We start from the raw sequence: 26,190 nt of genomic DNA on the forward strand, positions 1-26,190 counted from the left end.
ATAGGAGAGCAATCAAAACAAAACATTCTGGCCCCAGTTCAGTAAAGCAGAACACATTCCTGCCTCCTGCCCTCCTTCAAATTGTTTAACAATTTTCCCTTTTTGTTCTTACTTCTGACTCTAGTGTGGTATCGTTTATAAGCTTGGTATTTTTGTCATCGTTTTTCCTTAAACATGGGCACAAAGAAGACTTCAACAGCAGTAAATAGTAGCTTGTGGAAATGCTTTTGTGTTTGAAGTCTGGTTAATTTGTCCTTCAATAAGATTTCTGCTCATTCCCACTCTCTCTCTCTTTCCTTTCCCGAAATTTCCCCTACAACACTGCAGCCCATCTCCACACCCTCAGGATGTTAGCAGATTTAAAGGAACAGAATGTACCTTTTTATGACTGCCAAGACTGAAAAAAGCCATTAAGACTGTATGATGAATTTCTAAGGATATAGTTAATGATCAGTAGGGCAGATTTTGTGAGGCAGGAGCTGTTCCAAAGTTTCCGATAGGTTAGTCTCTGTACACATTGAGAGTTTTGTGTGTGAGATGGGAAATTAGGAGATGTTACTTTTCTTTTTTCTGCTTATTTGCATATTTAAAATTGTATACTATAAATAGAGCTTCCCAGGTGGAGCTAGTGGTAAAGAACCCACCTGCCTAATGCAAGAGACCAGGACTCAACCCCTAGGTGGGGAAGATCCCATCCAGATACCACCCATGGAGAAAGACATGGCAACCCACTCTAGTATTCTTGCCTGGAGAACCCATGGACAGAGGAGCCTGGTGGGCTACAGTCCGTGGGGTCGCAAATGCTGGACACAACTGAAGTGACTTAGCATGCACACATGTACATACCATAAATAATCACTGTTTCCTAATGTGTATGTTCACACTTAACCTTATAGCAAGGACAAAAGACAAAAGACTAGCCCTATACCTGTTATAAAAATTATCTCATTATTTGTTACATTATTTTAAATGAATTTTATTTCATTTCGTATACCATACTTTATTTAACCATTTATGTCCATTTCTTAACATTTCAGTTGCTGTCATTGTTTTTGCCATTGTGCCTGTAGTACCCACAACTATGACTTCATGGGGGTGTTGGCTGCATTCAGGTAAAGGGGAAAGCTTGAGTCTGGTTTGCAGATGGCTCTTCTGATACCATCTGACATGGACTGCTGAGGTGCCTGAAGGCAGCTGGAGGTTGGAAGAGGCAGGTGAATGATACCCTTGGATTGGGCTCCAAGGTGAGACCCGCATGTGTGCTGTCCAAAGAGCATCTACTTCAAAGGAGACTCTCTATAAAAGGGTGGACATGGTAAGCTGCTGTATGGATGTCTCTCAGCCTCGTCTCCAGCTATACCAGTGTGTTGTAAGGAAGGTAGGAATAAGGGCTGAAGACTACGAATAACTGCAACAACAAAATTTCCCCTTATAAAGACTGACTTGGTCATTGGCCGCATTGAGTGCCAAGTTTTCTAAGCAATGTCCAGTCCTGAACATTTCATATTGTAGCATATACTAAGCGAGGCATGGAGGGGTTAACCACAGTGTGAATCCTTTCTGACCCAGCAGCACCAGCTCCAGTTGTAGAATACTGAACTACCAGGACCTGTATCACTATTTGGAAACAGTGTCAGGGCTCATTGAATGGGGTGGCTTGGTTTTCTAGAAGGATTTATCTGTTGTCCTGATTGATTCTGCTCTCAAGAGCCATTCCCAGAGCAATAGAACACTGAAGAATCTGTAGTGGATTCCAACACCATTCTGTAGGTCTTATGCACCAAGTGAACTGGTGATGACTTTTGACTAATAGGGCTAAGAGATGAGTTTTGACCATCATCTATGGGTTTCTATTTACTCTTATCCAGGTTCACCCTTGTGGGAACGATTGTGTCTTTCTCTAGAGCATGGATGACTAACTCTAGTGATGTCTTAGGCTATGCATATGTTCTTCCTCAAAGAACAGGCTTGGAGGGCAGAGGATCAGTTGATTTCTATGGAAGGCTTTGATTTTTTCTAATGCCACCCCACACAGTGCTGGTTCCCTTGCACAATATTGACTTGTTAATCCAGGAAATGGTTACATATTCTTTGACTTAAGTTTTTTTTTTTTTTATTGTAATAAAATACATGTCCCATAAAATTTACCATTTTAACAATTTCTAAGTTTATAATTATTTCTGTGACATTAAGTCCATGAATTTTTGCTTCTAAACTTGAGCCCACCTTTCCTTTCTGTCCCTTGGACTGCAAGGAGATCAAACCAGTCAGTCCTAAAGGAAATCAGTCCTGAATATTCATTGGAAGGACTGATGTTGAAGCTGAAGCTCCAATACTTTGGCCACCTGATGCGAAGAACTGATTCATTGGAAAAGACCCTCATGCTGGGAAAGATTGAAGACAGGAGGAGAAGGGGACGACAGGATAAGATGGTTGGATGGCATCACTGACTTGATGGACATGAGTTTGAGCAAGCTCTGGGAGTTGGTGATGGACAGGGAAGACTGGCGTGCTGCAGTCCATGGGGTCACAAAGAGTTGGACACGACTGAGTGACTGAACTGACCGACTTCCTTTGTGTATGGAAGCTTCATTCTCTCCAGTTCCACGACCATGTGTCCTTCATGCCAAGCTGCCATCAACTGAAAAATAAACTAAGCTGCCATCAGCTGAAAAATAAACTATCATCTTAAGAGAAACATTTCTTTAAAAAAGAGTATTCCTGGCAAGTTTCTGTGAATATCACTTACAAGCCACATTCCTATTTCAGAAGTTAATATGTAGAAAATGCAAATCACAGAATGGAATATATATATATATATATATATATATATATATATATATATATATATAGCTTCTCTGTGTCCTGTGGCAATGACAGGAGTTTTAAAAAATGTTTTGATGGGAAACGACACTTTCTGTATGGCTTCTATGACAATCAAGCTGGAAACCCATAGCTTACTAGGGAATGACAGGTGCACCATGACACCTCTGAAATAAAAGGGATGTTTAGGTTTGTGGAGAAAAACAGTCTGTTAAGACAATCACAGAAAAAGTTTTTATTGAAGACTAAACAACCACTACCACAGGAAAAGGTTTCATACTTACTGAACAGCTACTTTCTGCTGAGAACTTTACATACATTTCTCACTTTGCCTTCAATACAATCTTGGGAGGCAGGTTTGATCCACGTTTTACAGAAGAAGATAAACAGGCTCAGAGTGTTTCAATAATTTCCAAGATCTGATGCCTGGCAAGTAGTGAAACTGGGGTTTGATATTTGGTCTGAATGACTCTAGTGCCTACACCATTTAACTCCTGGGCTCTCGCCACTCTGTAACATGATAGAAACAACTGAATTCCCTGGTTTCCTTCTAGGCTTGCAGTCTTAGTATGATCTTCTGCTTTAAACCCTCTGGTGGCCATTCCTATAGAATCATTTGTTGACTGATCAGATACTACTTTGTGATGTGTTTCTGTTTTTTGACCCACATTTTAAACTCTGTTATTAAATATTCTATATATTTTTGTCATTTCTTTTTCATAGATTATAAACCCTGAGAGGACACTGACTTTGACTGTTGTATCTCTCACAGCATTTTGTGAATCACTGATGCTCAATTACTACCTATTGACTTGATTTTAATGAATGTTAGGGAGACATTTTCTGATATAGTTGATCTGAAATAAAAGTCATTCTAAAGATCATTTAAGCAATTAAAATATGGTTCATGGGATTTCTGACAATTCTTATACCTCCAATTCAGAAGATTCAGGGAGATTGATGAGTGAATAAATGGAATTTTAAAATTTGAGGACGGCTTTTTCATTAAGGGATTCTAGAAAATATTATTATTGCTTTCCATATTTGCTTTAGATTTCAGTCACATTCTCATTATATTCATATTTTGTTGTCAGTTGGATTATACTCCACCTGATCAGGGAAACTTCCCTTACCAAACAGACAACATTATCATTATTTTGGGTTTGTTTTTTTTTTGAGGTTTTTTTTTTTTTTTTTTTGGTGTGGACCATTTGAAAAGTCTTTACTGAATTTGTTACAATATTGTTTCTGTTTTATGTTTTGGATTTTTGGCCATGTGGCAGGTGGGATCTCAGCTCCCGAACCAGGGATTGAACCTGCAACCCCTGCGTTAGAAGGCAGAAGCTTAACCACTGGCCCACCAGGGAAGTCCCTATTACTAATATTATTAATTTGACCTCTGAACTTTACCTTTTTGAATATTTCAGAAAACTAGTGCTGAAAATTTTTCATGCTGAAATATCTATCAAGATCAAAGGAGGGCAGGAAAACAAAAGCTAATTTTATTCAGAAGTTTCTGTTCTCTCTTGGCTTTGGCCATTGTTTCCTCCTTGGGACACTTCCCTTGAGAGGGAGACACTGGGCAGCAGCCTTGAGTGTCAGTGAGAATTGTCTCAATGAACAACAGAAGAGATAAGCAAACTTTCTTTCATTCCATGGTAGTACTTATTTTGCACTGGAAAAGTACATGTAATTCAAACTACTATAATTCCCATTCTTATGCCAAATGTAATCCTGGAGGAGACTGTTGCTGGCATGAGGTTTTACTGCTTCAAAGCCAGTAGCTTGGTTTTTCCATCTGGGCTAGGCATAGATTTTGTAAGCTTTCCCCGCACCACCCCCCGACCCCGCCTCTGCGAGTTACTTATTCTCTGGTAAATTCCGGTGCTGGGCTACTGTAGGATATATGCAAGGCTTTGGCCCAAGAGCTGGAAATGTACTATGGCCCTTGTTTAAAAATGTTTAGCTACTGGAAGTACAACTAGTTCTACTGAGGTTTGTGTTGGCCACCTCAGGTTTGTGGATTCAGTTCAGAGTTTTGATTTAGCTCTACAAGGTTTTATGGCTTGGCTACCTGAGTGACTGGCTCTCACACTATTCCTTCCTCCAAACTGGGAAGATGTGTTGGAGTATTTGGCTAAAGAGTAACACATTTTCCTCTGGAACAGTCATAAGGGTGGCTCAAGTGTCCTTGGAGGGTGTTCGTGTTTGGAATTCCCCTGTCTGGTCTAACACTTCTCCAGTGGTTGCCTTTTCCTGATGGGGAGGTGTTTAAGTACTCTGTCTTATGTAGTATCTGTTGCACTGAATTAATTTATGTAGATTTTCTCAAAGTTTGGAGCCTGTATTGGGTCCCTGTTGCTACAGCAACAAATTACACAAACAGTGCAAATTTATTTTCTGGTGTTCTCGTGTTCAAATCAAAAGACATCTAAGAGGCTAAAAGCTGGATGTCAGCAGTCCTGTTTTTTTCTGGAGGCTTCAGGAGAGAATCTGTTCCTTACCACTTTCACGTCTCGAGTACCCTAGCATTCCCTGGATATAGCGCTTTAAACTCTGCCTTCAGGGTCGCGATGGCTTTTCCTCTGTGGGTGTGCTTAGTGCTCAGTCGTGTCTGACTCTTCACGACCCCATGGACTGTAGCCCAGCAAGCTCCTCTATCGATGGGATTCTCCAGGCAAGAATACTGGAGTGGGTTGACATTCCCTTCTCCAGGGGATCTTCCTGACCAAGGGATTGAATCCAGATCTCCTTCATTGCAGGTGGATTCTTTACTGTCTGAGCCACCAGGGAAGCCTTTTCCTCTACTGTAGACGAATTCTTTCTTTCAATTACAAGGGCTCTGCTTACATTTAGGGCCCACCAGTAATCCAGAATAACATCCAAATCTCACATCCTTAGTCACATCATTTTTGCCATATAAGGCTCTAGGGGGTTGGACATGGACATTTTGATGGAGGTGGGGGTGGGTGGGGGAGGGGCTCATTATTCAGCCTACCACAGATCCTGATGGATCTGAACTTGAATCCTGTCTCTAACAATGTTAAGCTTTCTAAAGCTTAGATTGCTCATGTCTAAATGTTGATAATAACGCTTATCTCTTACTAGGTTGATGTTTAGATTTTGATGAGTAAAGTAAGTATGGTAGGTATCAGGGACCCCATAGGCTTCCAGTAATTTTTTTTTCTTGTCTCCTCTTATAGTATCTGAAAAATTAACGATTTCAGTTGAAGGCAAGTGACTCAGCTTTATAAATACTGTAGTATCCATACAAAATACTAAAATTAATTCTGCTGAAGTGATTATCATGCAGACAAAATACTGGTTAATATCTAGTTAGGTGTCCAAGTCAGCTTGAAACTGTAATAGAACCCAAGAGAGAATGTGTTATTATGTTGAGAGATGTACATATTGTAATATGAATGAAATTAGAAGCTCTCCAACTTAAATACCACATTGAGGATTTTCCCCTTTTAATATCTACTCTGATTTGTCTCAACAGATCAGCCTACTTTGTGTTCAGGGGACAAGGAGTGAGAGATATATCATTGAAGTGTATCATTCTTCAAATGCTAATATGGTCTTTATTTAGGTATGGGATACATTAAAGCAATGATAGTTTGTTTAATGAGTATTAATTGAGCATCTCTGATAAGGTCAGACAGTGGTCAAGATGTTGATAATGTAAAGCTGAAAAGCCATGATTTCTACCTTTAAATGGTTTATAATCTAATGGGAAGACAGAAATAAAGAAATAATTTCCATAGATTAGAATAAGAATTGTAATGGGTACAATGGAAGCACAGGGGAAGAAGCACATGGAGGACAGAGATTCTTGAGCTGACTCTTTGTTTGTTTACTTTTATTTGCATTTAGTTTTTGCAGCATTTATTTCTGGGCCATAAGTTTTTGTTTCCTCAGTTTCTTCTGGGGTATCTTTTTCTTCTGGGAAGATATCTTCTGTGAAGCCTCCTCTTCTGGTTTAGGAAAAATCTGTTCTTTTTCAGGAAGGATCATCTCCATGTGGCAGGGAGAGCTCATGTATGGGTTGATCCGACGATGAGCTCTGTAAGTCCTGCCCTGCATCTTAGGGGATTTGTTCACCTGGATGTGCTCAATGACTAGAGAATCTACATCTAAGCCCTTAAGTTCATCATTACTCTGCATTTTTGAGCACGTGTAGTAAAAATTCAGCTCTCTTGCTGGGCCACTGACCCTGTGTCCAGCCCCACTGTGTGGCCTGTGCAAAGCTACCAACTCCACCGTTGTAATGACGGAATGGCACATGTTGCTTCTTTAAGGTGACATCCTTCAGATACTTGGTGGCTTTTCAGATTGCATATTCTTAATGGCCTGGGCAGTTTCACAAGTATTCTTAAAGTGAACATGAAGATTTGAACCTCTTGATTTGCATGATTTTGTGGAATTTTCTGGGTCAAGTGAATACTGTACCATTTTTAGAGGTCACCTCAGGCTGCTTACTAGAAAAGCTTGAACCAACTCTTGAGGAAGGGAAAGGCTATTTTCCAGGTGAATATGGGGATAGATTAATCTAGGCAAAGGAAGCTGTATCTGAAGGTGTATGAAGGACCATAATATTACATGCTCACAAAACCATCACTAGCTTAATGTGGTAGCAGCAGAAAGGTGTAGAAATTTATTTTAATAAACAAACATCTCTGACATTGAATTCAAGGGAGAATTCAGGTTCATTTTGTGTGGGTAACCCTGGATAACATGTATTCATTTATTCAACAAATATTCCTTGGGCAGTTACTATATATTCTGGGCATACAAAGTTTAGAGGAGTATATTCTTCTTGTTATTTAGTCAGTAAGTCCTGAAGGTCTAATATAAGAGCTATGATCAACGTGTTCAGACTAGAAATTTGAAGAATTTGCAGTTAAATGCAAGTGGATATTTCTTATGCTGAACCTTTATGAAAGTTGAGAGTCATGAAAACTGGAGTTATAATAGAACTTAAAGCCAGTAGTGGCCAGTAAAGGCAGTAGTGGCGATTGACTCTTCACCAAAGATTTGCATTCCCTTTTCAGAGTGAGGAGTAATTACTGGGCAGTGGCTTCTTGGAAGGGCTGCATTCCCAATTCGTCTTACACTTCAGTGGGGACATGTGACTATCTCTCACTAATGGAATCTGGCACACACAGCTTGTTGGCTGAGGTGGTTAAGAAGTAGATACCTTTTCCATCTTCTGTTTCCTCCCTCATCTCTGGCTGGATTACAGAAAAAAAAAAAAATAATCCTCTGTGTTTCCCAGGTTGGTGATAGTGGAGGCACAAGACAGGACTTGGGTTTGTGGTATGGAGGAACTTCCTTATTACATCATTGTAGAGGGAAGAGTCGAGTTTCAGAGGCCAAGTCAAGCTGGTAGACATGTTACCTGGAAAAGGATTTAAGAGAACAATCAAGCTGAGGATAGTGTGGTCATAAACAGAGACGGTTTTGGGAAGGGCCATCTAAAAGCTCAAAGTGAGCCTGTGAAGGTCAAGAAGACCCTTGTGTGATAAACATCACAAGACTGAGAGTTCGCCTGAATTCAGTGATAGGCTTGAGGGACTGTATGTATCTTTATGGGGAGCTTGTTTCCTGAAGGAATCACAGTAAATGAGACAGTAACAATGGAAAATAATTTATCCTTCTCTTTATGTCCTTCTTCAGTTTTATCTTTTCCAACCTAAGCAAACCCTCCTTTCCCTTGTTTTTCTTGTAGAGTTTATAAAATTATTTTTAGTTTCTTCTGGATTCATTTTAAGTGTGTAGAATTAAATATAGTACTTCTTGTGTAGTGAGTTTACTGCAGAGGTCAGTGAGATAGTTATTCTAATATCTGAATGTTATACATTTGATGGTAGTGTTAGGAGGCTGAGCTTTGAAATGAAATAGTTTGGATTTGACTTCCCAGTTAGACTTAAAAATTTGGTGCTTTTGGGTAAAATACTTTCAGCCTCAGTTTTTGCTTTTATAAAACAAAAAAAATAATGCTGTGTCATATGACTATTGCCATGTTAACAGCTCAAAACTTAATGACTAAAGCAATAACCACATGTTATTTCTCAAGAGACTGTGGTAGGGTTGGCCGAACTTGGCTGAACTCTCTTATATATATCTGAACTCAGTGGGTTGACTGATCTAGGATGACTTTAGCTGTGATGACATAAATGGTCTCTTATCTTCCAGCAAGTGAGTCCACACTTACTCATAGGGTGACTAGCAGGGTTCCAAGACAGGCAGCGTGGAAGCACACAGGGTCTTGTGCGACATGGAGTCAGAACTGGTGTGATGTTGCTTTGGTTGCATTCTTAGGCCAAAGAAAATCCAGCTGAAATTCAGAAAATGAAGATTCTACCACTTGATGGGGCAGCAGGGGGAGGGGAAAGGAAAGAAGAGGTACAAAGTCACATAGCAATGCATGTGGATGGAGGGGAGCCAATGAAGCCAATGATGCAACCAGTCTCCCACAGATCCCTTCCTCCAAGAGATTTAATTGAGATTTATATGGAAATGACAACCCACTCCAGTATTCTTGCTTGGGAATCCTATAGACAGAGGAGTGTGGCAGGCTACAGTCCATGGGGTTGCAAAAAAGTAGGATACAACTTAGTAATTAAGCAACAAACTCTGTCTCTATAAACTACCTAGCACCCAGTAGACAATCAATCAATTTTAGATTTTTTCCCTTTCATTCCTCTCCTTTACTTCTTTTCTCTTAATGAAGTCTGAAAAATTATTAGTTTTCTTAGCTGCTACATTTTTATTCTTGGACTTGAAATAAATCCTCAACTAATTTTTTTCTGGCATGAATCTGTCTCTCTCACCTTCTATATTTATTTAACATCGTATATTTTCTGATCCTCAATTTAAGGTTTAAAACTTACCCTTGCTGTTGTTCAGTTGCTAAATCGTGTCTGACTCTTTGCGACACCATGAACTGCAGCATGCCAGGCTTCCCTGTCCTTCACTGTCTCCCAGAGTTTGCTCAAACTCATGTCCATTGAGTCAGTGATGCCATCCAACCATCTCATCCTCTGTCACCCCCTTCTCCTCTTGCTCTCAATTTTTCCCAGTATCAGGGTCTTTTCCAGTGAGTTGACTCTTCGCATCAGGTGGCAAAAGTATTGGAGTTTAGCTTCAACATCAGTTCTTCCAATGTGTATTCAGGGTTGATTTCCTTTAGGATTGACTGGTTTGATCTTCTTGCCGTCCAAGGGACTCTCAGGAGTCTTCTTCAGCATCATATTGGAGAAGGAAATGGCAACCGAATCCAGTATTCTTGCCTGAAAAATTCCATGGGCAGAGGAGCCTGGTGGGCTACAGTCCATGGGGTTGCAAAGAGTTGGACATGACTTAGTGACTAAACTGTGACAGCAACAATGGTCCATATACTGTGCAAGGTGTTGTACATAATAGTGTGGTGACCCACTCAGGAGACAGACTTCCTGGGATTGAATCCCAGTTTTGCCACTCAGTAGCTCTTTGACCTTTGGCAAGTCACTTCACCTATTCTTTGTAAAGTGGGAATAATAAGAGGATATTGTATCATATGATTATTGTGAGAAAAAAATGATTGAATATTTCTGAAGCCTTTAGCATGGTGCTCCCACATAGGAAACTCTGTATGAGTAATTGTTAAATAAAAATGAGTGAATAAAGAAATCTATTCTTTCACCTTCAGGTTTTCACAGTTAGCGTGTAATCTCAAACGTACAGTTCCAACATTGTTAAACGATTTAGCACTTTCCCCCTGAATACATAGGCTTCCCTCATAGCTCAGTTGGTAAAGAATCTGCCTGCAAAAAAAAAAAAAAAAGACTCTGCCTGCAATGCAGGAGACCCGGGTTTGATTCCTGGGTTGGGAAGATCCCTTGGAGAAGGAAATGGCAACCCACTCCAGTATTCTTGCCTGGAGAATCCCATGGGTAGAGGAGCCCGGCAGGCTATAGTCCATGGGGTCGAAAAAGTCGGACATGACTTAGCAACTAAACTACCACCAGCACCCTGAATACATAGGAAAATTATAATATAAATAGTTATTAAATAAATGAATGAGTGAATAAAAATCCTTAACTTCAAGATATTGTAGCAGTACACTGTTGAATGGATGTAGCCACCAGATATTGTTGATTGAGTCAAAGCTCTTCTCCCTGAGCCCTATGTACCTTTTGAATTCCTCTCAACACAGTATTGCAACAACTTTTACAAATGATTCCACGCAAATACCCAAGGAGCAAACTGTTTTTCCTGCCTAGTCTTCTGGGTTGCTCCTTCTTTTATGGGAGAATGCTATCCATACTGTTTCATAGCTTAAAAAATTTTTCTTTTTACTTAGCAGTCAATTATTAACATATTCCTATGTTATTAAATATTCTCCCACAACATCATTTTTGATGGTTGCATACACCTTTGTTGTATAAAAGTAACATAATTTAATTAGCAATCTTTATTTTAGGACACTTGTTTTTAGTTTTTTAATATTATATGCTGTGCTGTGCTTAGTCACTCAGTTATATCCTACTCTTTGTGACCTCATGGACTGTAGTCCACCAGGCTCCTCTGTCCATAGGGATTCTCCAGGAAAGAATACTGGAATGGGTTGCCATGCCCTCCTCCAGGGTATCTTCCCAACCCAGGGATTGAACCCGGATCTCCTGCATTGTAGGAGGATTCTTTACCTTCTGAGCCAATAGGGAAGCCCTTTTTGATATTATAAACACTGCCATTTGAACATTTTTATGGATAAAATTTTGTGTACAATCATGATTATTTTATTAGAATGGATTACAAAAAGTAGATTTGTTGAGTAAAAAGATGAATCATTTTTAGCTTCTTAATAAATTTGTCACACTCCCTCCCCCCAAATATTATTGTTGTTTATATCTTACTGTCATCTGTTCTAGGCATTAATATTAAATTTTTTTAGCAACTTTGGTAGGTACAATGTTTTCTAGTTCCTATAATTTGCATTTTATTTGACTAATAGTGTGGTTTAACTTTTAAAACATAAATATGGCCCTTTTAATTTTCTCTTTTGGGAATTTTCTACTTATTTCGTTTGTCTGCTTTTCCATTATGGTAATCATTTTTTTCTTATTATTTGTACATGCTTTATATTTTAATGTCAGTAACTCCTAGTCTGTCATTTATATTACCAAATTTTGAATTGTATGTAGCCAAATCTAGCTACCACTTGGAAAAATTGTCTTTGGTGTTGTCTTCCAGTAATTTTGTATACTTAAGTAGTTAAACCTCCTAAAATTGATTTTTGTGTGTATTATTGAATCCAGGACCTCACTGGATTGATTTCTATTCCCATCCTTCCACATTCATGCCAGTGAGAGCAGTCATGCTCAGGGCAGGAGCCTGAATTGGAAATAGCATTGTTCGTCTAGTCAAGGCTATGGTTTTTCCAGTAGTCATGTATGGATGTGAGAGCTGGACTCTGAAGAAAGCTGAGCGTCAAAGAACTGATGCTTTTGAACTGTGGTGTTGGAGAAGACTCTTGAGAGTCCCTTGGATTGCAAGGAGATCCAACCAGTCCATCCTAAATGAGATCAGTCCTGGGTGTTCATTGGAAGGACTGACGCTAAAGCTGAAACTCCAATACTTTGGCCACCTGATGCAAAGAGTTGACTCATTGGAAAAGACTCTGATGCTGGGGGGGATTGGGGGCAGGAGGAGAAGGGGACGACAGAAGATGAGATGGCTGGATGGCATCACTGACTTGATGGACGTGAGTCTGAGTGAACTCCAGGAGTTGGTGATGGACAGGGAGGCCTGGCGTGCTGCAATTCATGGGGTCGCAAAGAGTTGGACACGACTGAGCGACTGAACTGAACTGAACTGAACTAGTGAAGCATCTACAGCATATATATCAGTGAAGCCAGAGGAACGTTCTGATAGACTTTGTGTTTGCTTTGATCTCATCTTATTTTCTTCTGCGTTCTCATCATCATTGTTTTTTGCAGCTGAAATAACCACTTCCTTCCGTTTTCTCTGAAGTTCACTTTAGTAAGCTCAGTGCTGCTACAAACTGACTAAATCGAGTTTAAAAAATCTAGCTGAGTGCACAAGCATTCCTTCCTATTATAATGGCCTTAATATTTTTTATTATTTTAGCTCAACAATATTTTTTTTTGCTTGTTAATACTAGTTTATGGGAAATAGTCAATTACCCAGAATACAGGATCAAAACTAAAATCTGTTTTCAAAATGTGAACTTTTGACACTTGGAGGATTTCATTCCAAACTCTCAATTATATAATTACAAAGAAATCCATGTTTCAGGAAAACATACTGAATCTTAACATAAAATTCATGTCACTTATCACAAAGTTAGATAGTCAAGAAAGGACAAACAACCAGTGTTCAAGCTATTTAGTCAATTAGTTCCCTATGAGTACAAAATATCTAGGAATCACTGAAGGGGACATTAAACAGTAGCGGTATTTACAAATTGAAACTACATGAGACATTGAGAAGAAGCTTTTGTTAGTAAACAATGCAATAGATACTTTTACAAACCGCCCCTCAAAAATGATGCATCTGTGAACAGTATGATAAAGGTCATAGTGTTGAAGACTTAAATTCAAGGTTGGTAGAGTTGAAGACCAAATTCAAGGTCGAGTACTGATAGACTTTAAAGCAAGGCTGTTGTGATGAAAACTCTAAATTCAAGGACAGATTGTCTAAGAAAGGACAAATAACCAGGTATTTCTGCTTCATTTTAAATCCTTATTCAAAACAATTTCCTCCCACTTATATGTTTTTATAAGTATAAAATTTTTAAACAAAGAAATGTCTGTTTCTTAGTAGAGAACTATTTTCCCATTGACTTCAAGAAGAGAAAAAAAAAAATTCCCATTTCCTCCTCTACTTCAAAAACACAAATCCAATTCCTAAAGTAGTGTTGCTTAGAATCCAAGGCCTGGCTCAATATTTCATGCTAGTTTTATTGCTATAAGCTGAGAACAATTTATTTACATTATTGAGAATTCACCCCGGGTCTTCCATCAGCAGTGGAAGTGTTAGCGTTAATTGCTCAGTCATGTCCGACTCTTTTCGACCCCATGGACTGTAGCCCACCAGGCTCCTCTGTCCATGGAATTCTCCAGGCAAGAATACTGAAGTGGGTAGCCCTTCCCTTCTCCAGAGGATATTCCCAATCCAGGGATCAAACCCAGGTCACCTGCATTGCAGGCGGATTTTTTACCATCTGAACCACCAGTGAAGTCAATTTGCTTAAAAAAAAAAAAAAAAGAGTGAGAACAATGATGTCTTCAAATGATAACATCAAAGACTTTTGTCTGTCTCTCCTTCTGGTCATCTTCATAAAATTCATCCTTATCTGCTGATTCTTATCATCATCTTCCTTCTCCCCCTCTTTTTCCTCTTCCATCTCTTCATATTCATCAGAACCCATTTCCAATTGAGCTATACATACCCTAAATGTCAGACATGCCATATGTAATCGGGGAATGACAACATTAAAGACCTTGTTCTTTCAAGTAAAGAAAATGGAAGGTATAATATCCCTTCATATAGCCTGATGTTGTAGAGAATGTGGTACAGCTTGTGTATTCATATACCTGGCCTGGACTGATGATTGGAAATCACCAACTACTCCAGGTCCCTGAACTTCTTCCACATCACCTTCAGCATTTGTTGTTTTCCAGTAGCAATGATCTAACTGACAGGCCTTCTCAGGAAGTGAGTTTTTTGACATTTCAATCCTGATTTGGTACATGAAGAAATAATGGGGTGGATGTAAAGAACTAAATTCTGGCAGAGACAATGTGGAAACTGAAACTGTAATATCCCAGTTATTGCTACACACGCTGGGCCATGAACATACCTGAAAATTTGGTCTCTGATGATAGGGAAGCCCTCTCCGCAGTACAACATTGTTGACATAAGAAGTAAACCAGTCAGTAAAAGTCGCACTTAAACATGTCAATAGCAACTGGATTCTGAGCCATTTGGTCTGGATATTAGCAGAAGATTTCATTTTTGTTTTGGCCCTCTGCAGTTTCCATTGCTATATGTACTGACTGAAACCAGTATATATGCAAAAAGTTAAAGGGAGACAGTATTTCAGTCCCTATCTCTGGTAAAAGCCTCCAGAAGCTGTATCAAAGTCTAAAAATCCTCAGAATTATAGTGATTAGACAGCACTGTGCTTCCCAACAAACCAAGAACAACTGACTTCTGCCCATTGTGGATGATGAGAATCAGGAAGCTTGCAGCTTATCTGAGCTTCCACAGCATCTATTGCTTGCTTGCTAAGTTGCTTAATCGTGTTTGACTCTTTGCAACCCATGGACTATGGCCTGCCAGGCTCCTCTGTCCATGGAGCTTCTCCAGGCAAGAATATTGGAGTAGGTTGCCGTGCCCTCCAGGGGATCTTCCCAACCCAGGGATTGAACCAGAGCATCTATATCTTCCTTTTTGATTACCTGCTCTCTTTTAGAGTGTAAACCATCTGAGGACATCTGGGTTCAAATATTTCTTGAGACCATCCCAGGCCTTTTTAATAGCATCATTATGGTCATTATACCTTCCTACATCAAAGCAAGTATCAATGAAGAGGAATTGCCAACACTGACTCTTCTATGTTTTGTCCTCCTCAGATATCAGCCACTATTTTTTGCAGTGTCTTTTCCACAGCAGATCATGACTTGATAGCTAACTAAGACTTTGACTGATGTTGGAACAGTTGATTAGGTCCCTGTAGTCCAAGAAGGATAAAATGAAGAACACGGGATCATCGGCAGGCAGCGATACCAGGATCAGGGACACCAGCTCAGTCTCCATGCCTGCCATCTTGCCTGGCCTCCGCCCAGCCCTGGCCCATTCCCACTGCCCCCACTGCCTCAACAGCATTTGTAAGCTGTGCATTCTATCCATGAAATGGATATAAGATGGAGGTTCTTATCATTAGCTCCAAAGTCCTAGAAATCTTTTTGTCTCTGAAGAGGCAGCACATAAGTGAATACTCTTGTGAGTACCCACATGAATCAGTAAGCAGTTGTGATATGATAGAATCTGCCACTGATTCCTGATTTAAATTTATGTAAGGGAAAGGAACTAACATTTATTGGGAACCAGATACATACATGTATTTACATAATTAAGTCCAGACTACAGTTTTCCTGAGGTTACTTATCAGCACTCTGATTTTCAGAAGAAGAAATTGAAGCTAGGGGATTAATCAATTTGTCTAAAGTCATATAGCTGGTATAAGGTGAAACTGACATCTTAAAACATTTAGGCCACTCAGGATCATGACTGCATTTATCATATTAACAGTCCACTAATTAACTCGTGGCTTAAGAATATACCTTAAATGCCAAGATCAAGTAGCAAATCGATGTGGTACTCTGGACAAGCCTGTGTAATCTGTATCTGTAGCCTGTGTAATCTGTATCTGTAGCCTGTGTAATCTGTATCTATTAGTCTGTATAATCTAGACCCAAAGTGGGAGCATAGTTTCTGTGGTACCTTGCTCTGTGCCTAGTTCAGTGATGGTTAGTTAGGCTCAGGAATCTGACTGCTCCAGTACTTCTTTCTTATGTAGTCTCAGAATTTCTGATAAAAAAGACATTAATACTTACTAGCCACAGATCTGATGGACATGAATTTGAGCAAACTCTGGGAGATAGTGAAGGACAGGGAAGCCTGGAGTGCTGCAGTCTGTGGAGTCACAAAGAGATGGACACGACTTAGTGCATGAACACACACATGGCCACAGATTTGTAGTCCTAGAACCACTGACTTCAGTAGATCATCTAAATAATCTCACTTTTAATTTTTAACACTTTTAATTTTTCCTAGCCTAACAGGAAAAAAGTTTACCTTACCAAAATTCACTGCAAGACATATTTCTTGAACAAGACGGTAATGAGGCAATGTCTGGTTCCTGTTAAAAATCATAAATAAATGAATCATAACCCAAACAAAAGTATAGACTTCATCATAAACATAATTACTGCCCAAGGCATTGTCAGTAGAACATGCTTTGAGAAACATGAAAGGAGACCTTTCTTTACACCTTATTTTAGTTTAGTTGTCACTTGAATCCTTCCTGACAGTTTAGAATCTGACCTTTTTAAAGTGGCTAGAGAAGGAGAGATACATTACTCACAGTTTGAAAGAGCTGCCAAATGTATCCAAAGTTCACACCAGGAAGGGACCAATGTGCTGTTTGTTTTGTTCATAGTCACATAGTTTTGTTTCCATAGAAGTTTGAATTTCATGCTCAAGATTAAAAGTAGTAAAGTGCCAGTAACAGTCACTGTTTCTGGGAAAGCTATGTAAAATTTCAAATCTAAACCTTGTTTCCCTTGACCTGTTTTCCCTTCCTGTGGAAACTAGCTTTTGTTTTGAAATCTGACATAGTAATAGATTGTTGTGAAGGAAAACAGGAGAAAACAAATCTTGTTTTAAAATATTGCTGATATGCATGAGTATAACATGTTTATTATTTTTAAGCCAAGCTTTTTGTTTTACTTGTTTAGAAAAACAAACTCTATGCCACAGTGCATAAGAGTGTTATGGAGCCATGCAAGGGTGGTCGGTTATTTTGGTGGGGAAGGGAGGGTGGTGGGTGGAGGATAAGAATTTCATGCAAAAGACCTACATAAAGTAGCATAAAATGAAACTTATCAGTAAGAGTCTGAGAGGCAGCTTGGCATACTAGAAAAAAATCCTGGATGCAGAGTCAGGAGATCTGTGTAAATTCGAAGTGGCTGTGTTGGGTTTAACTTTGAAATATTCTGTGAGAGGAAGTAGACTTGGGAGAGGAAGGAAGAGGTACTTCCGGAGCTTCAGAGTGGAACCATGAACGCTAAACAGAAAGGATAGCTCTGGACAAGCCTGTGTAATGTCCTGACTGAGGAAAGACTATTACTCGGGGAGAAGTGGGTGTGTGGATGAACCTGGGAACTCTGTCCGGTTTTGGTGAGGAGTATGCTTGATTAAGTGCAACCTAATTTCTGCCTGGAATCATCCTTGCTTATCTCTTTAAAGACTATGAGGCCAGTCAGGGATCTATACTCTGCTGGTAAACGTGACTAGAATAAGAGACTCAGGTGAAATCACCTGGGAAATAAATGTAGGTAAAGAAAAGGGGAAAAAAATCCAAGATCATTCCAAAGTTCAGAGATTGAGTAGAAACAAAGGGGTTTAAGAGTGGAATAAAAAAATCCAGTGGGGTAAGAAGAAAATTAGGGAAGTAGGTGACACTAAGGACAAGAGAGGAGAGTGTTTCAGGAAGTAGGTGTTGATCAATAAAGCTAAGTGTTGCTAAAAGTCCCAGTAGGATGGAGGCACAGATGCGTCCATTGGATGCAGCAACACCAGCTTATTCATGACCTCGATGAGAAAGTGGAAAAGTTAGAAGCTTGACTGAAGTGGTTGAGATGAGATTGGGAGGTAAGAAAGTGGAGACCGGAGATTACTCAATAGTCATTCTTTTGAAGTTTTTGCTGTAAAGGGAAGGAAAAAAAATGTGATGAATATTAAAGGGTATTTTGGATTGGGAGGGTGAGTTTTAAGATCAGATGAACTGGACATGGAACAACAGACTTGTTCCAAATAGGAAAAGGAGTACGTCAAGGCTGTATACTGTCACCCTGCTTATTTAACTTCTTTGCAGAGTACATCATGAGAAACGCTGGGCTGGAAGAAGCACAAGCTGGAATCAAGATTGCTGGGAGAAATATCAATAACCTCAGATATGCAGGTGACACCACCCTTATGGCAGAAAGTGAAGAGGAACTCAAAAGCCTCTTGATGAAAGTGAAAGAGGAGAGTAAAAAAGTTGGCTTAAAGCTCAACATTCAGCAAACAAGGATCATGGCATCTGGTCCCATCACTTCATGGGAAATAGATGGGGAAACAGTGGAAACAGTGTCAGACTTTATGTTTTGGGGCTCCAAAATCACTGCAGATGGTGATTGCAGCCATGAAGTTAAAAGACCTTACTCCTTGGAAGGAAAGTTATGACCAACCTAGATAGCATATTCAAAAGCAGAGACATTGCTTTGCCAACAAAGGTCCGTCTAGTCAAGGCTATAGTTTTTCCAGTGGTCATGTATGGATGTGAAAGTTGGACTGTGAAGAAAGCTGAGTGCCAAAGAATTGATGCTTTTGAACTGTGGTGTTGGAGAAGACTCTTGAAAATCCCTTGGACTGCAGGGAGATCCAACCAGTCCATCGTAAAGGAGATCAGTCCTGGGTGTTCTTTGGAAAGACTGATGCTGAAGCTGAAGCTCCAATACTTTGGCCATGTCATGGGAAGAGTTGATTCATTGGAAAAGACCCTGATGCTGGGAGGGATTGGGGGCAGGAGGAGAAGGGGACGACAGAGGATGAGATGGCTGGATGGCATCACCGACTCAATGGACGTGAGTCTGAGTGAACTCCGGGAGTTGGTGATGGACAGGGAGGCTTGGCGTGCTGCAATTAATGGGGTCGCAAAGAGTAGGACACGACTGAGCGACTAAACTGACTGATGGACCGAAACTAGATCAAATGAGACTGATTCAGAAGAATGGGAGAAATGGGTGATGTAGCAGAAAGAAGGCATAACTGCAAGATAATGATACAACAAGGTTCAGAACATCCCAGTGGAGCAGGCAGTCTTGTTTAGAACAGACACATCGACCTTAGTAAGGCAGGAAAGAATGTGGAAAGACTCGATACAGAAGGAAACAGACTAACAGAAAGACAAAGGAACTCCATTTAAGTTGCTTCTAATTTCTCAGGAAAATTATGAGATAGGGTGAAGGGTTAAGGTGATGTTTGAAGAGAGAGAAAGAAGTACAAAATAGTTGCCTATGTGAGTTGGAAAGCAATGTACTGGGGAAATGTAAATAGAGTTAGGGTTAGGAAGTGTTAGGTATCCATATGTGACTGAGTCATGAATTTATTGTGGGAGTAATTAGGGATATCACATGGTTTTCTTTCTTTTCTTAATATTTATTTATTGGAATTGGGTCTTTGTTGTGGCATGTGGAATCTTTCGTTGCAGTGCACAAACTCTACTTGTGGCCCTTGGGCTCAGTAGTTGTGATGTGTGGGCTCCAGAGCTCATGGGCTGAGTTGCTCCGAGGCAGGTGTGACCTTCGTTCCCCGACCAGGGATCCAACCCGTGTCTCCTGCATTGCAAGGCAGATTCTTAACCATTGAACCACCAGGGAAGTCCCGAAATGGCTTTCTTTATCAAACTTTAGTTACTAGAATATGGCTGGAGGTGGGTTTAAGGAGATTTGGTGATGTTCCAGGCAAGTAGGAAGGAGGAAGAGAAGGGGAGAATACAAAAAGGAATTTGTATATGAGTGATTTTTCTGGGCATGGAGGATAGTGAGGACATCATGAGTGATGGACTGAGAATAAAGTCATTGGTAAATGGGGGAGTGATCAGAACACTGATATATGTGCTCTCTCTGGAGGTGGAAGTGAGTGAATTGTAGTCCAATGGTATGGGCTTCAAAGGAGCTGGATGTTTTGAAGAAGGAGAGGCCAATGGAAGCTTTGAAAGTGGCACTGAGAGCTAAGAGGACATCAGCCAGGATCTGAAATTCACAGGCTGTAAAGGAAAAAGTAAATGTTGCTTGTGTCCTTAGGAAGAATAACATTTCAGTTAGAGAAAGAAGGTGAAGGAACCATTCAGAGGAAGGGAAGACAGACTGGGGGTTCCATATCGTCCTGTGAAGAGGAGGGTACAGAAGGATGGAAGGGGTGGATGTAGGACTCTGGGATCTGGACTGGAGGGCAATGGGTGGATGAATGATAGGGTGTGAGAGTTCTGAGAGTGGTTGAGCAGAATGGGTATAGAGTGTGAGAGGTTAGGCTTGACAGCCTCTTAAAGGAAGGGCCAGCAGTTCAAATTTCAGTCTTATAACTAGAAGGAACAAGAAACTGCAGTCAAAAGATTCTGTACAGGCTTCCTTGGGATTCTGGACTCTCTTGGTGTTCTTCTTACTGCTAACTAGCTGCATACCTTAGTTCTGCATGGGCAAGTTCTTGTCTGGCTCTCTTTTCATGTATAAAGTGAGTCACTTCCCAGGCTCATGTGATGTTTTCATTTTCTGAAATGACCCCTACTTCCTTGCCAGGCTGTTGAAATCCTTCCCATTCTTTAAGAATCCTCTCAGAAGCCATCTATACTGTTAGATTTTTCTCAGTGTAATTACCCATTTCAACCAGATGTGACCTTTCTGTTCTCAGAATCACTTTAACACTGTCTGAACCATCCCAATGGCAGATATCAATCTTTCGAATAATACAGTTATTTACGTTTATGTCATCCTTGTCAACGGAGAAGGCAATGGCACCCCACTCCGGTACTCTTGCCTGGAGAATCCCATGGATGGAGGAGCCTGGTGGGCTGCAGTCCATGGGGTTGCTAAGAGTCGGACACGACTGAGCAACTTCACATTCACTTTTCACTTTCATGCATTGGAGAAGGAAATGGCAACCCACTCCAGTATTCTTGCCTGGAGAATCCCAGGGATGGGGGAGCCTGGTGGGCTGCCGTCTATGGGGTCGCACGGAGTCGGACACGACTGAAGCGACTTAGCAGCAGCAGCATCCTTGTCAAAAACTCCATGAGAATAGGAGATGGGATGCATTCTTTTTGCCCAAATGGGTGCTCAGTAACTAACTTTTGAATGAACTAGTAAAGCATACTTCTGGAGGATGAAACAGTATTGAAGTAACAGAGATTATTAGATAAATAAAAAGTGAGAAATACCTTGAATGGGCTTCCCTGGTTACCAGTTCAGATGGTCAGGAATCTGCCTTCAGTGCAGGAGATCTGGGTTCTATCCCTGGATCAGAGAGATCCCTGGGTCAGGAGGAACGCCAGGAGAAGGGAATGGAGACCCACTCCAGTATTCTTGCTTGGAGAATTCCATGGATAGAGGAGGCTGGTGGGCTTCAGTACATAGCATCGCAAAGAGTTGGATGTGATTGAGTGACTCACACACACACACGAGACTTCAGATTTCTTGGGACATTTAGAAAAGTAGACAGTGTGACTTTATTAGATCTAAGAGTAGTCTGGATGCCTCTTACTTCAAACTTGAAGCAGTTACAGATACAGTAAAGCTATCCTTAGAAGATTAAGGAACCTGCTCATGTTAAATGGAAAATAACAGAGGAAGAACGGAAGAGGTGAAAAGTAATAGATTTAAAAACTATTGAAAATACAAGGCAAGTTAGCTGAAAGAAATAATGTGATTCCTAGACTTTAAAAAATGCAAATGTAAAATTTGTACTAATATGAATTAGTGAGGAATTTCTCTGGACTAATGGTTGCCTAAAAAATATCTTTTTTGGGAAACATATTAGGTATTAAGGAAGTGTATTAGTTGTTAAGGAAGCCTGGCGTGCTGCATTCCATGGGGTTGCAAAGAGTCAGGCCTGACTTAGTGACTGAACAACAACAAATTAGTTATTGGTCTATGAAACTGCATGACATGATTTGAAATGTGATGTTGCTTGGTCTGTTAAGTAGAGTGACTTTTAAAAATATCTATTAACAGTCTACATTTAAAAAATGGAAATATATATAATTGACAGTTAAAATAGTATGTTTATGGCATATGATTTGATGATATAATATACATGTACATTGTTAGATAATCATTATAATCAAGCTAATAACATGTCCACTGATACAGGCTACCCTTGAGCCAGGGCCAAATCTATCTTTTTCGGAGGAGGGTTCAGTCTGGGCTTCCCTGGTGGCTCAGACAGTGAAGAATCTACCTGCAATGCAGGTTTGTTCCCTGGGTCGGGAAGATCCCCTGGAGAAGGGAATGGCAATCCACTCCAGTGTTCTTGCCTGGAGAATCCTGTGGACAGAGAAGCCTGGCTGGCTACAGTCCATAGGGTTGCAAAGAACTGCACATGACTGAGCGACTAACACTTCAATAGGTTTAATACTGACAAAAGTAGGGTTAGACTATGGAATTTTTTATACAATTTTTAAAGGTTACACTCCATTTACAGTTGTTATAAAATAGTGTAAATAGAGTATTTTAGTAGCTGCATTTTTTAAAAACCCAGTATTGAGTCACATTATCTGACTAAAAAATAATGTACTTATTGGGGCCATTGAGACATCATATTGGAAATTGGAGGTGTTGGGAAATTCCAAAAGTTTGTTATGTAACAATTCTACTACCTTCACTACCACCACCACAAACAATAAAAATAGTAACAAAATCTTTCTGAGCCTTACTATGTGTCAGTCCCTATTCCATAGTTTTACATGTTGTACCAGTTAGGGTTCAACCAGAGACACAGAACCTGTAGAAGATATCTATTAAGAGATTTATCTTGGGGAATTGCCATATGCAATTGTGAGGGTCCGTAGGCTGGGTTGTTAGGAAGGACAAGCTGCAACTTGGACATAAGCTGAAGCTGCATTCCACAGAGTTTCTTCGTCTCTGAGATGACTCAGCTCTGCTCTTAAGGCCTTTCAACTGATTAAATCAGGCTCACTCAAATTTTCGAGGATAATCTCCTTTTCTTAAAATCACTTGGTTATGGACTTTCTTCAGGGCTTCCCTGGTGGCTCAGCAGTAAAGAATCTGCCTGCAATGCAGGAATTGCAGGAGATGCAGTTTGGATCCCTGGGATGGGAAGATCCCCTGGAGGAGGGGACAGCAACCCACTCCAGTATTCTTGCCTGCTGCTGCTGCTGCTAAGTCGCTTCAGTTGTGTCCGACTCTGTGCGACCCCATAGACGGCCTCCTACCAGGCTCCTCTGTCCCTGGGATTCTCCAGGCAAGAACACTGGAGTGGGTTGCCATTTCCTTTTCCAATGCATGAACGTGAAACGTGAACGTGAAGTTGCTCAGTCGTGTCTGACTCTTAGCGACCTCATGGACTGCAGCCTACCAGGCTCCTCCATCCATGGGATTTTCCAGGCAAGAGTACTGGAGTGGGGTGCCATCGCCTTCTTCGGTATTCTTGCCTAGAGAATCGCATAGACAGAGGAGTTTGGCGGGCTATGGTCCATAGTGTTGCAAAAAAAGTTGGACATGACCAAATCGACTGAGTATGCATGCACATATGGACTTTAATCATATGTACAAAATGACCTTTAGAGCACCATGTAGATTGTTTGCTTGAATAACTGGACACTGTAGCCCAGCTAAACTGATAGATAAAACCTATATTGTCTGATTTAACCCTCAAAAGAATCCCTCTGAAGCAATTCATATGAATGATAAATCTTGGAGCAAGAGTTGGAACCCAGGAATTGATGTAGGACCCAGGGATTGTGCACCATGCTGGAGTGCATTGTAGGAGAGAAACTAAAGCCATGCCTGGTTTCTCCTCTGAAGCATCTCCTGTGACAGGCCCCTTGTATTTCCTAGAGGGCCATCAATCCCTTATAACTAGGATTGCTGGATGCACTCAGGCTGTCACATGGAGGGTATGATCCCACACCCAAGTGACAGTGATAAAAAGAAATTAAATTCATTAGCTTCCTAGAAAATTGCTTAGTCCCATTTAGTTTCATTCAAAGAGTAAAAGGGAAACAAAGCTGTTTGTCTTTGTCATTCTGTTTACCCCTCAATACATTTTATTAAGACCAGGAATGTAAAAATTGGTATTGAGAAAAGTGTTAAACTGAAGTCAAAACTTAGGTGATGACTATAGAGGGTTTATTTTAATCTAAATATTTCTTAGCAATGATAAGAAAGAGCATGGGACTTCCCTGGTGGTCCAGTGGTTAAGACTGTGTCCTTCCAAGGTGAGGGATGTGGATTTGATCCCTGGTTGGGGAACTAGGATCTCACATGCCTCACATCAAGTGTTACTATCAAGTACTTCTGTACATTCTTAGTTTGAATAAAACAAAAAGAAAGAGCAGATCATCTGGTAGAAAGAATAGAGCGAGATGGAAATGCAACTCAATTGTGAACAGAAAGGGCTACTGTAACTGCGCTGCAGATGGGGATCGATAAATGTGTTGTCATGACTGTCTCTGTTTGAATCTCTGGTTCCACGTGAGTCCTGGGGCTCCTGGTGGGGAGGCTAAGATTGCTGATGTTGTGGCAGACATGACGAAACCCGTAGGCAGATTTTGGGAAGTACTATTGGTTTCTAGCCGAGGATCCTGCTGAACCTGGGATCTCTTGTCCCTGGGCTTTCCTGGGACCACACTCCTATCTTTCAGATCCTCTGGTGATTGGATTTTACCTCTCAGTGCATCCTCCTTCAGGCTCTCAGTCAGAAACTCTGACAAACAAGAGCAACAAAAACACGAACACTTTGTTCCTGTGTCTGTGACAAACTCTGCATGCCTTACTTAAAAAAAAAAAACTTTTTATTTTATATTGGGGTATATCCGATTAACAGTGTTGTGATAATTTCAAGCGAACAGCAAAGGGACTCAGCCATACGTATACAGGTATTTATTCTCCCCCAAACACCCTCCCATCCAGTGCATGCCTTATTTCAACTGCAAGCTTTCTTGAACACTAGCGTACATGCTAAGTAGCTTCATTCATGGCCCACTCTTTGCGACGCTATGGACTGCAGATCCCCAGGCTCCTCTGTCTATGGGATTCTCCAGGCAAGAATATTGGAGTGGGTTGCTATGCCCTCCTCCAGGGAATCTTTCTGACCCAGGTAGCCAATCGGCATCTCTTATGTCTCCTGCATTGGCAGGCAGGTTCTTTACCACTTGGGAAGCTTTTTGAACAGTGCTCTCCCCCAAACATAAGAATTGCATGAGTAGACTGAATGGGGACCCCCAAAGAAAGAAGATCCTAATCTCTGGAACCTGCAAATGTTACCATAGATGGAAAAAGGGTCTTTGAAGATGTGATGAAATAGAAGATCTTGAAATGAGAGTTTCTGGATTATCTAAGTGGGCCCTAAATCTGATAAGTGTCCTTATAAGAGAGAGAGGGAGATGTGAGCCAGACACGGAGAGGGCAGGGTGAATACAGACAGATAGGAGGGATGCAACCACCAACCAAGGAATGCCAGCAGCCACAGGATGCTGGACAGGCAAGGACATATTCTCCTCTAGAGTCTCTGGAGGGCTCTAGGGGAGATTTTGCTCGAGTAATAATAATTTTGAACTTCTGGTTGTCAGAACAGTGAGCGAGTAAATTTCTGTTGTTTTAAACTGCCTCATTTGTGGTACTTCATTACAGCAACCGCAGGAAACCAATATAGTATCTTTTCCTTCAGATGACTCCTAATATCTCATCATCTCTGTTAAGCCCTTTGTGAAAAATATAAAGAATCCCTAGTAGCAATGCTCTACCTCATCCAATGCTCTATTTACTTGATCTTCAGAAGAAAACTCAAATATTT

General features: G+C 40.5%; 1 long non-coding RNA gene and 2 pseudogenes across 1 annotated transcript; all 3 read right to left on the minus strand.

The window, feature by feature from the left end:
- Positions 1 to 6,664: 6,664 nt before the first annotated feature.
- LOC113906868 lies at positions 6,665 to 16,491 on the minus strand (annotated as a pseudogene).
- LOC113906247 lies at positions 7,959 to 15,329 on the minus strand (annotated as a pseudogene).
- LOC113906869 lies at positions 16,491 to 17,200 on the minus strand. The gene is made up of 3 exons (XR_003515008.1): positions 16,982 to 17,200; positions 16,698 to 16,756; positions 16,491 to 16,530 (listed from the first exon to the last, which is right to left on the minus strand). It is a non-coding gene; the product is annotated as an uncharacterized LOC113906869 (long non-coding RNA).
- Between the last annotated feature and the right edge of the window lie 8,990 nt (positions 17,201 to 26,190).

This window comes from Bos indicus x Bos taurus, chromosome 16 (genome assembly GCF_003369695.1).
Source record: "Bos indicus x Bos taurus breed Angus x Brahman F1 hybrid chromosome 16, Bos_hybrid_MaternalHap_v2.0, whole genome shotgun sequence".
Taxonomy (NCBI): Eukaryota; Metazoa; Chordata; class Mammalia; order Artiodactyla; family Bovidae; genus Bos; species Bos indicus x Bos taurus.